The following is a 9460-nucleotide window of genomic DNA, read 5'->3' on the forward strand; positions in this document are numbered from 1 at the left end:
TACCGAGAAATGGCCCTCTGGCCCACATAGATCTATTTAATCATACTAATGTTTAGTTTAAAAGTAACATGTGACCCCTTCATATTAAGAAGTGCTCCCAGCTTCGAGATAATGGCCTCAAATCAACCGAAGTTCACGATAAACGCGACGCTGGCATGTCTGCATCAACTGCACTTTCGATGAGGTGACGAAAAAAGAAACGTACACACCGCAGTCCGTAGATGTCGAAATTATTTAAATGACCTGCATTTTGCCTCATTCACGACCCAGCAAGTTCTCCCGCGTCATACGAGATCGAAGTGAAATATTTGGGTGCTACAACGCACACAAGTAGTAAGGGTATGTGCATACCAGCGTATCATTTTGAGTGTATACCAGTGTATCTTTTTTGACGGAAAAGCGAAAGATCGGAACGCCTATTGTTGTGCATACGTTTGCAGGGGATTAGCAGCAAATGACTGTTTCGTCCTACCTCTCTTTATGTTTCTGGCAGTCGCTGCGACAATTCACCCTAGTCTTGCAAGTTTGTAGTGTTTTGAAATTATACTTCGGCGCAATACACCCGTCACATGGCGCGCTCTCCTGCATGATTATGCGGGTCTGCTTGTAAAGGCGGAACAGCGTCCAAAATGTGTGAGGGTTAACTCTTTCAGAAGCTAATTCATTCCATGTGTCGCCACAGGGTTAATATTAGGGTTTGAGAGGACCTCGATTGGCCAGGTACACCCAACAACATGTTTCCACGCGATCCATTTCATGGTGATCGCATAGGCATGATTGATCTCTAAGTTCTGCTGTTTTGTGTTTTGTCTAGCGCAGGGGATGGCGGCCATCACACGTAAACGTTCACCCTCAAAAGCTCTCATTAGTGAGAGCATCGCCAACCCAGTTAATTTAGCTGAAGACATCCAACCTTATGGACCATTTCCAGCCGCTATCTGGCTTTGTTTGTCTCCAGGGCCTGTTCGTCGTCCAAAACCACGGAGTTAAACAGCCGTGAGATAGCGAAAATGCCGCCAAACGCATGATGCCTGCTTCTGCTCCAGACAAGCTCTATAGAAGTGCTCTCTGAAGGCAGGCCCGTCAGCACAGACACAGTTAGACCGGTCCAAGTTGGCAGCTAACTTATACGGCTGCGTTTGGTTATTGCCTAGTATCAATGGCCGACATCAAAAGGTCGCAAATGAAAACGGACCAAACAGGCGAGCACTGATGCTAGCTGCATAGCAAATGTCTACGTAAATTTTATCCTTGCGTTACGTACTATATCGATACAGAATGCCCGTGCCTGGCGGCGACCTGGGCGGACCGTCTCGGGGTCGGGAGAGGCAGGATAGGCCGCCGTGCAGCCAGAGCGGCTGCGGCGCTGGCGGACCTGAACAGCTCCGGTGGGGTCGATATGAAGAGCTGATCGGGAGGAGCGGCTTGGTTAGGAGCGACGTTAGACGAGTGATAAGAGCTGCGCCGGGGCTGGCTGCAGACCCGCCCAGACCGGTTCATCCCCGCATCTCTCTCTCTCTATCTCCCCCCCCCCCTCTCTCTCTCTCTCTCTCTCTCTCTCTCTCTCTCTCTCTCTCTCTCTCTCTCTCTCTCTCTCTCTCTCTCTCTCTCTCTCTCTCTCTCTCTCTCTCTCTCTCTCTCTCCTTCTCTTATTATTGTAATGCGCCCAAGAGGGGGCCGGGCCGTTTGTGAGGGATGGGGAGAGTGAGCAAAGGGATGACATGCAAGGGGAGGTGAAATGCGGCAAGCTCCTGCAATGGTGCAAAGAGGATGTTAGAGTGGGTTTTGCGGCACATTTGATTACTGAACCACTAGCTATAAACCAATCGTACGTTTTTCACACAAATAACGACCATCGTCGACATACACCGCCTGCAGCAGCCTAGCGTACGCCAGCTCCCTTGTCTTGATATTCGGGGGACGAGCGAAGGCTCCGTCTGCATTGATATTCGAGGGGGCGGGCGAAGGCTCCGTCTGCCTTGATACTTGGGGGACGGGTGAAGGCTCCGTCTGCCTTGATACTCGGTGGGACGGGCGAAGGGCACGGCTGCTCAGCGTGCGGGCGCAGCGGGAGCGCACTAGCGCGCCGCACTACGTAGGGGGAGTGAGTGGACGCGTTTCGGCCAAGGGCGTAACCACCACTGGGGCTCGGTGGTGTGTCGACCGCGGTGATTTGAAGTAGATAGGTCCATGTTTTGCGCATAACTGTACAGAATGGCGCCAAAACAGGAAAGAATGCCATTTAGGTGTGAGACGTAATTATGTGCATGGTTTCGGCTGCATTTTGCGGCAATTCATCACGTTCGTCATCAAAAAGCAATAGCTTTCTGAAATAAATAAACAAACACGATGAGCTATGACAGGTGCTTGGGACGGCATTGTTTGTCTCCTGTGGTAAATGCTATAGCCGGTTTACGTACAAGGTTGTTGTTAATCATAATAACAGTGCAACGCTCATTGGTGTGATGTGTTCGAAGGCAATCAGAGGCAAATCACCGCACATGTTCATTATGGCCACACATTTATTATGGCCAGCGGATATCATGTTGTGTTTGCCATACCATTGTGTCTTCAAATTTATATTTTGCGTTCGAGGCAAACGCCCGCTCCGCAGTTTCTCAGCATTTATGATGTACTGCCTATTTCACCTCCTGACGACGTCTCTGTCATCGTCGTGCTGCAACGCCTTTTGTCTCCTCCCTTCTTCCGCGCCTGTCCCATCTGGCCTGGCTATCTCCTTTCTGCTGCCCCTGCGCCAGGCCCGCTGGGTCCGCCCCTGCGTCTGTGGTACCCGCGCCTCCCCTCTACACGACTGGCCGCATTTTTATGTCTCCTCCCTCCCGTTCCATTCGGATTTTTTCGTTCGCCGGCATTTTTCGTCTCCCCTCCCCCGGCGTGTAAGGCGGCCAGGCGGCAGCCAATCGCTGGCGCGCATTTTTACCGCCGCCGTTATTGATGGCGGGGGAGCGGCGGCGGTGGCGGCGGCGGCCGGCTGACGCCCCCCCCCCCCCTTCCCCTCTACCTTTCCCCTCGGCCGGTAGGCGGCCCCGCTCCGGCGCGTCCCCGCCGGAGCGGGAAGACGCCGCGCAGGAGCGGCCGGGCACGCTCGGTGAATGGCGGTAGTAGCCGCACCGTGAGGCTGGGCGCTGCTGGGCTGCGCCGGCCTCTGCGTTAACAGGGGCGAAGGGCGAAGGTGACGGAAGTCAGGTTTCGTTTCGTACCCACTTAAGCCATCCGGCGCTACATCTCCCGCTAAGGGAATGCTTCACATTTAGATGGGGCTTTGAACTGAAATAGTCATCTTGAAGACGTTTTGGTGCTGTTCTCAATCCTGCTCTTCTTAAGGCCGGAGTCGCTCTATGTTTTGAGCTACACGCCAGCAAAAATGAGGAAAGTTATTTCGGAGAGACTATTTCAAAGTCACGTTGGCACTCATGCCATCGTAATAACGTCATTCAGATCCTGCCATTCTATAAGCAATGCGGTGATCAAGGCCCAGAAAAATATAATTGCTGTGGCGTTCATATCTGGCGTTCGTGAGCGCGATTTCTAGATATAGTCACCAGCAACTGGCTCTCAATCCACGTTGTGCAAGGTACGATGACGTAATCAAACCATGACGCATAGAGGAGCATGTTTGCTAAACAGCGAATTTTCTGTCTAGATCAGTCTTTTCCACTTATAGTTATAAGCAACATTGTTTCATCATATTTGATGCTTGTTTTAATATTTTCAAATGTGAAACATTCCCTGAAATATGATGTGCTGCACGTTTGCTTCTGCTCTTTTCTACGCTATGATTAAGAACATCTAAGTTCGGTTCGTTTCGAAAGTGATGTTTACCAGGTGGCAGCATTATTACCTAAATTAAGATGCACGATGGAAATCCAGCGCTATTATCGTTTCAAAGAAAGTTCGCTAAAGCTTTTCGCAAACAAAGCCTCGTATACCACGGGCCGATCCGTCTCTTCTATTCGGCATCTTCGCTCTAATGCCCTTGAACATCGATTATTCGATTCACTCTTTGCAAAACGTAACGTTGGCCAAGTTGTCTTAAGCAAATGCTTCAGCGGCACAGATGCGGCCATGGTCCTGACGTGTAATAACATGTCAGGCAAACCATCTTCCGTGGTTGATGGACATGACTTTCCTCGAGGACATTTCCTGGTCTCCAGCATTGACAGCTGGCCTGAGATGCCTCCGTATGTCACCAAAGGGCCTCGCATATTTGCGTAATTCGCCAGCTGCTACGCCGGCACGAATTCTTAGCAGAGTTTAATTACAAGGCAGAACCTTTGATCTTGCCGCGTGCGTTCCTCTTGAGCAGATGATCGCAAACCCTTCCGCAAAGCTCTGCAACAATCTTTGTCGTACCGCTGTTGCAGCCCCATCTGTTGACCTCCCCTCGACCCCTCGACCTCGCGGCTGTGGTCTTCCTGCAGCTGCCCCAGGTGATGCCACACAGCCTGTCACGAGAAGACAAGAGTCTACATCGCGATTTTGCTGACTACCCGCGGCTGTAAACTCCCTTACCTAAACAGCTCGCAGACTTACCGAGCGCCGCAAAGTTTGTGGCTTTCGTCAAATAATGTGCTGTCAATTACCCTCGAGTAAACCATGTAAGCCATCAATTTTATTGCGCCAACTTGTCAATGAGGATGTTTAGCGCAGGCACTAGTGGTGATCAGATTGGCGTTTCATTGGCAGGTGTCGCAAATTTTCATGACCCTGAATCATGTTTGCGTGTACAATGTGTGCAATGGTCATTGCTCACCTGCTCGTCGATGTATTACATGCATTTTTATCGCGATAGTTGGCTATGTCCCAAAACGCTCCAACACTGCCGTTTATCTATCACCAGGCCACTGATTTCGTCCCGCAAGGGCCAGTCTAATTCAACATGTCTTCACGAAAGCGGCCATAGACGTCCACCGCTCTTGATTCACTGGCCACTCCGAGGGCAGTGGCGGTCCTCTACGAACGTGACGTCACTACATGGACACAGCAGCTGACGAGAGGCGGCAGTGACACAAAGCGTCACGTCTGTCGGCGTCACGTGGCGCCGACAGCGCCGCGACAGCCACCGCCGCCGTCACGTCAGCCCGTGACGTACACGCGGCCGTGATGCGAGGCGGCCGGTGTTCGGGGCGAGAGAGGGCAGGTGGGCACGGTGACCCGGGCCGCGGAGCGGCAGCGCAGCTGCCGGTCACCGGGGCTCCCCGTGTCAGCGCCACCGGCCGGCCTCCAGAGCTGGGCCATACGTTCGGCAAAGGGGTTCGGCTTAAGTGCAGAGGTGGACTTTGCTTGAATTGTCAGAACACAGCAATCCTTCCAACCACCGAAGTGAACTGTGCGGTGAGCGCAATGCGGTCTGGTACTCAGCACAAAGATGGTATCAAAGCTGAGAACCATCTCCGAAAGGCAGTGCCAGCTATCGGGCTGATGTGGACTGATAGTGCGGACTATCGGGTTCGTGCGGTCTGAGTACGTCGAGGACGGACCGGAGTGACGGACAGTCCGCCGATGACGGACCGGAGTGGCGGGCTGAATATGCCGAAGACAGATCGGAGTGGCAGGCTGAGTATGCCGAGGACGGACCAGAGTGGCGGGCTGAGCATGCCGAGGATGGACCGGAGTGGCGGGCTGAGCATGCCGAGGATGGACCGGAGTGGCGGGCTGAGCATGCCGAGGATGGACCGGAGTGGCGGGCTGAGTATGCCGAGGACGGACCGGAGTGGCGGACTCAGTATGTCCAGTACGGACTGTAGTAGCAGGTTGAGTATGTCGAGGATGGACCGGAGTGGCGGACTGAGTACGACCGATGACGCCGCCGATGACGATGACGCCTGATGATGACGGATCGGAGTGGCCAACTGAGTACGCCGAGGACGGACCGGAGTGGCGGGCTAAGTAGTCGAGGACAGATGTGGGTGGCGGGCTAAGTAGCCGGGGACGGACCGGAGTGTTGGGCTAAGTAGTCGAGGACGGATCGGAGTGGCGGGCTGAGTACGCCGAAGATGGATCGTAGTGGTGGACAGTGCAGCTTATCCGGCTGCAACAGCCGCCGTCGCCTGCCGCGGCCCGTGGTAACCTGTGGGGAGTCCTCACTAGGGGCCCTTTATATGATGACGTGTCGGCTTCTTTGTGCAGTATGCTGATGAGCGCAAGGGTGGAACGCGGACCCCTCATCAGACAACAAGTAGCGACTGTGCCTGCTGGTGCAGGGGAATGCCGCTCCTATTACAGTTCCAGTGCATTCTGTTGACATCGTGGTGCATATTTTCTGTGTTCAGAAATATGTAACCACCTTGTATCATCGGTCGTAAGCTTATCAGATAACAACATCGATTCAGTTTTCAAATAAAAGATGCTGTGTTGAAGGTTTGTCTAGACAGCGATTTTTATGATAAGGTTTAGCGATTTTAAAGATGAAAACAAAGCCGGAAGAATAGCCCCACCGCGATAAGTGAGCACTCGGGCGTGTATTTCATTACAACAGCGATGCATGTTGTTGAATTTTCTCATAATACAGCAAGGCCATCGATCGATTCAGTGATCCAGTTATGTAAGTTGTGCGATGAAATATTTCATGCTTCCAATGATAACAAGGCAATTTTGTTATATCCGGCTGTTCAGCACAGGTACATGGCAGTAGAAAAACGCATGTGATGCCTCATGGACCTGTCGTGCCATCAGACGCCGAAGAGGGAGTCCAGTGTGCCAAGACTACATGTGCGTCGGTGACACACTCTTGCAGAAAGAAGCACGCGCGCCAGCGTTTCTCCGGCGCACGGCTGGTCGACGCGCATGGGATGGCGAGACCAGTGACGTCGGTAACTGACAAAAATCCGAATTTGACGGAGAGGTGCCGTGACGTGTGTTTTTATCCAAGCGTTTACATAACGCCAAGCGGGGCCGGTGACGGAGCGAGTCTGAACGCCCAATCACTGGCAAATACACGGCTTCCGCGGCCCAGGCCGGCCATGCCAGCCGCTCTCTTGACCGGCTTATATCTTGCCACCACTAATCGTACTGTCGTGCATTGCGGTTTTCAGTAAAAGCAGCTAAGGAAGCGAAATCGAGAAAGCGGGCAGTCGTACTGTAAGCGTGCGGGCTGGCACGTCCAGATATCATGCGTTATCATGCGTAGGCCGTGGATCCGCCTGTTTTACGAAGACTGGCTACAGTTGCAGAGGCGGCACATCACTGCAAATTCATGGAATGCGTCATTTGAAATTATCAGACCTGGATATACTGGATGATCAGCCTGTTTTTGAGCGAGGCTTGAGGCAAGGAACTGACGATTGAGACGTTGGGCGCAACTGGGCTGAAGGGTTGGGCAGTTTTAACACCTGCTGGTGAGTTGTATCCGGTGTAGAGGCTTTGCAACGCTATTGACCATACGTCTTCATCGGCGCACACGAGAAACACTTATGCAGCACAGTCCGCTAAACTGATGGAAGAAGAACAGTCCAACACATGCGTTTCATTTGCTGCATTCGTTGCATGGGCCTCATACGTTCGGCGTCGTCCACCTGGTGATGGCAATCACGCCTGTGATCACCTGGCTCTTCCCACGCCGCAATAGGCAATGCATGCAAAGACAAGGATCGTGAGGGGATCTTTATCTCACGGAGCACGTCACTGTGCCGTCCCTCTGCATCTTTAGCTGTCGCATCGACTGTGCCCTGACCAGGAAAGCACGGCCGGTAGTCAACTTCAAACCCGCGGCGTCTTGGTCACGGGGCGATCTCCCCGAGTGCAGAAATACCGCGCACACAGGTGCGCGTTACTCAGTGGCAAAAGCAGGCCGTAACATAAACGAAGGTACCGATGTACGTGCAATTATGGACCTGTTTCAGGGACATTAGCTAACCCAGAATATTAGCGGAGAGCGGTGGTTTCCGCAAGAACTACACCGTGTGCTCGGAATACCGCAAACGGATGCCATCAGCGCCTAATCACATACTGCAGCGCTGCGCCGCGGTCGGCCTGGCTGCCGATGAGTCCAGTCGCCTGTGACGGGCTGCGGCGAGCGGTTCGGGACCGCGAGCGGCCAGCGGGTATGGCTAGCCACCAGGCCGATCCCGTCACCGCCCTTGCGTGGTCTGGCAGAAGCCACCTAACCTGCTGTATACCGAGAGGGAAAGGCACGGAGCTCCGCCGCACAGCCGGTGCTGGTCAGCCGCATGTTTACGGAGCTCCGCCACACAGCTGGTGCTGGTCAGCCGCATGTTTACGGAGCTCCGCCACACAGCCGGTGCTGGTCAGCCGCACGTTTACGGAGCTCTGCCACACAGCCGGTGCTGGTCAGCCGCACGTTTACGGAGCTCCGCCACACAGCCGGTGCTGGTCAGCCGCACGTTTACGGAGCTCCGCCACACAGCCGGTGCTGGTCAGCCGCACGTTTACGGAGCTCCGCCACACAGCCGGTGCTGGTCAGCCGCATGCTTACGGAGGCCGCCGTTCTCAGTCGCTGTTAAGTGGCGTTACATTCAAAATTGGTATCCTACGATTTCTGATACTATCTGAATGTTGTCAATGGCAAGTCAGTGTCCATACTCTTGAAGGTAAGATCCTGGTCCGTTTCTCTCGCCTCTCCACATATCAGATTGAAAATGAATGACAAAATATGGCGACCGCATCCCCAAATTTGATGGAGGGGGGATGTGAGTATCTGTTCTCAACAAAACGCCTGCTCTGTCCAACTATGTAAAACGCCCAGCCGTGGCAGAGCAGAGGGGTTTCACCTTTAACCACCACCTTGCTCTACCCAGCTTACAGCAGACTTACTACGGATGAGATGAATACCGAGTACGCCCAGGGGGTGGATTTAATCGTCAAATGCGCCATTCCCGGTACCAATAAACGACGATTGATGGCTGATGCCACTTGCGCCCTTTACAGTGTCTTCGAGAATAGCCACTGTGACTTTAAAAGACAAATTTGATCGACGTTATGACAAGTCTTGATGGTTACAGAATGTTTGATGCTTCCTCTGGAAACAAGATCGCTCTCCCAAGGACGGGTGCATAAACGCCGGTCACGCTTTGATGTCGCAGTACTCACACTTTCCCCTACTTCATGCCATTTCGCGTTTATGCTGTGAACGTTCACGCACGACAAAATTACAGTGTCAAACGTGGTCAATAGATGGCAGTGTCGTAGCCAATGCTCCTGAACCGCCACCGGAGATCGTCTGTGGCGATGTTGCAACGCTTGAAAGTTGATGACATCTTGCAAACTGTTCTTCGGTTCGAAATAGACGGTGATGAATGCCTCGAAAACGGGGTGGCACATCACACTTGTCTGCTGGTCGAGAAGCGAAGGTCCCGATCTGCAACAATAAGTGGGCGGTGGGATTATGGGGTGCTCGGCAAAGGAAGCCGCAGTGCTCATGCAACTGGGGCTGCGTCGTTTACTGATTATTAGCGGGCTTTGACTCTGAATAAAACACCCA

This window comes from Pollicipes pollicipes, unplaced genomic scaffold (genome assembly GCF_011947565.3).
Source record: "Pollicipes pollicipes isolate AB1234 unplaced genomic scaffold, Ppol_2.1 Scaffold_4740;HRSCAF=5597_pilon_pilon_pilon, whole genome shotgun sequence".
Taxonomy (NCBI): domain Eukaryota; kingdom Metazoa; phylum Arthropoda; class Thecostraca; order Pollicipedomorpha; family Pollicipedidae; genus Pollicipes; species Pollicipes pollicipes.